The sequence below is a fragment of the Schistocerca gregaria genome, unplaced genomic scaffold (assembly GCF_023897955.1).
Source record: "Schistocerca gregaria isolate iqSchGreg1 unplaced genomic scaffold, iqSchGreg1.2 ptg001155l, whole genome shotgun sequence".
Taxonomy (NCBI): Eukaryota; Metazoa; Arthropoda; class Insecta; order Orthoptera; family Acrididae; genus Schistocerca; species Schistocerca gregaria.
Genome location: NW_026062487.1, coordinates 2,501 through 5,000, shown reverse-complemented (window position 1 = coordinate 5,000; position 2,500 = coordinate 2,501). Strand labels below are relative to the sequence as shown.

The 2,500-nt window shown below is 57.0% G+C and overlaps 1 non-coding gene across 1 annotated transcript in view; it reads left to right on the top strand.

Moving 5' to 3' along the window:
- The first annotated feature begins 1,941 nt into the window (after window positions 1-1,941).
- Window positions 1,942-2,500, top strand: part of LOC126329035 (small subunit ribosomal RNA) — a 1,893-nt gene continuing 1,334 nt past the window's right edge. Inside the window, exon 1 of the ribosomal RNA XR_007562136.1 lies at window positions 1,942-2,500. This exon is cut by the window's right edge and continues 1,334 nt beyond it. This is a non-coding gene — a ribosomal RNA (small subunit ribosomal RNA).

Here is a 2,500-nt window from a genome sequence, read left to right as displayed (position 1 = left end):
CTGCACCTTAACCTAACTTACACTGCACCTTAACCTAACTTACGCTGCACCTTAACCTAACTTACACTGCACCTTAACCTAACTTACACTGCACCTTAACTGTCACATGTAACGTCACAGGAATGTAGCTTTGCCTAACAGCAACCCTCTGAACATAGTTCACTGCTTGGATCCTCTGGTGTCATGTGTATTTCTTGATGCCATGGTGCGTACCCTCACATAAAGGTCTTTCGAGTGTTGCGTACTTTCTACACAGTCCCGCTAACCACTGGAAGGGTGTACCGCTACAGAACGAATATCGCCCTCCCCTCCTGCCCTTCCAAGCTGGTCGGTCAGGCGTTTGTTTGTGAAATGAGCCTTGCAGCTGTTCAGTTGCATTCGGTTGTCGATGCAGTCAGTGTACGTTGTGGTACGGCCTGTGTGGACTGTCCGCTGATGTACGCGTAACCCACACTGATCATCCGTCGTTACGTACTGAGTGACATAATGTGGCACATGCTTGACCGTACACCGGCTGCGCCCTACAATGGCGAATCATAAGGGCCATATGTTGTGCACGATGCTACTTGTCTCGTCTCCCCATTACAGCGAGATTGCACTGTTGTACGCCGTACAGACATGTGGTAGGTAGGTACGGACGAAAGTATTGCATGTTGGCCCCCCCCCCCCCCCCCTCCTCCCTCTGCCGGGAATCAGCGTGAGCCGTCTGTTGATGTAGCGACGAGGGTTTTCCTATTTAATCGTATTGCCCCACACAACATGATAGCACGGTGGACCGCGTTCCACATCTGCGACATGCTACAGAGGCCGGTTGACAGTCGACCGCGCAAGGGACATTGCACACGTGCGCGGACCATCTTCCACGTGTTCTCTCGTGTACATGCCGCAGTGTGTATGTGGGCTGATGTAGCGTGTCGTGACACATAACATGCAGGCATGCCAGAATCGTAGATTTCGCAAATGTAGATTGACGTATACGTTTGCTGCCAAAGATCCGCAAATGAACTGGAAATCAGTTGTTGAGCGGTTGTTCGCGCTGCAGGTGCATCGGTGATAGCGACGATCGGTACATCTATGAACCGGTTGTTTCGGCGGTACCCGCCATGCCCCCGAACCTGAGTTGGCCATGTGGGTATGAAGCGATACGAGGCTGTGGCTTGGCGGGACAGTCCCCGGCCGGTGAGGGGGGGCCGCCCGGCGTGCTGGCCGCGCGCTGCGTGAGCGCACGCACTACAGCCGGCTGGTGGGGGGCGCCCAGTGGCAGGAGCGCCGGCCGACGGGCCCGGCTGGCGTCCCAGCTATGCGCCGGCGCACCCTGCGCGCGGCGCCAGGCGGCCAAAGTGGGTTCTGCCGAGCCCGGTGCGAAGCGCGGTGGACATCTGCAGTGTGCTGGTCCGATTGCGGACTGTGTGCGTTGAGGATGCGCCGCCGCCCGGCACTCGGCGTCGCGACGCCGTCTGCTGCTCGGTCGCCCCCAGCGGTTCTCGCAGGTGGTTTGTATCGCAGCTCTGCGGACGTGTTGGCGCGTGCGCTGTGCTGGGAGAGTTCGCTTCTGCACCCAAGTGGGGCTTTGCCCTTCTGTGGCGCTGGCGTTGGAGCTGCCGGTCACCGTAGGTGGCGCGTGTTGTTTCCCGCCGGCAATGCCACGACAGCACGCTCCCGGGCCTCTGTCGGCAGCGGCAAGCTCAGTTGGGAGCACGGGTGTTCGCACTGAAAGCGTCTACTCGCCCATCTCCGGGCGATTGCGCCTCTCTCGAACCCGACCAAGTACTTAGGACGGCGCTGCGCGCCGCCGGGACCTGAGAGGGTTTCGAGGTGTATCGTGCAGGGGAGCTCAGCCTCCTCCTGTTTGCAGAATAATTGAGCGGACGCTTGCGTGTTCGCGCGGGCCCTCGGGACACACTCCCGGGCGGCCGGCTGCTCAGCTCTCGTTGACGCAGCTCCCTGGTTGATCCTGCCAGTAGTCATATGCTTGTCTCAAAGATTAAGCCATGCATGTCTCAGTACAAGCCGCATTAAGGTGAAACCGCGAATGGCTCATTAAATCAGTTATGGTTCCTTAGATCGTACCCACGTTACTTGGATAACTGTGGTAATTCTAGAGCTAATACATGCAAACAGAGTCCCGACCAGAGATGGAAGGGACGCTTTTATTAGATCAAAACCAATCGGATTGGCTCGTCTGGTCCGTTTGCCTTGGTGACTCTGAATAACTTTGGGCTGATCGCACGGTCCTCGTACCGGCGACGCATCTTTCAAATGTCTGCCTTATCAACTGTCGATGGTAGGTTCTGCGCCTACCATGGTTGTAACGGGTAACGGGGAATCAGGGTTCGATTCCGGAGAGGGAGCCTGAGAAACGGCTACCACATCCAAGGAAGGCAGCAGGCGCGCAAATTACCCACTCCCGGCACGGGGAGGTAGTGACGAAAAATAACGATACGGGACTCATCCGAGGCCCCGTAATCGGAATGAGTACACTTTAAATCCTTTAACGAGT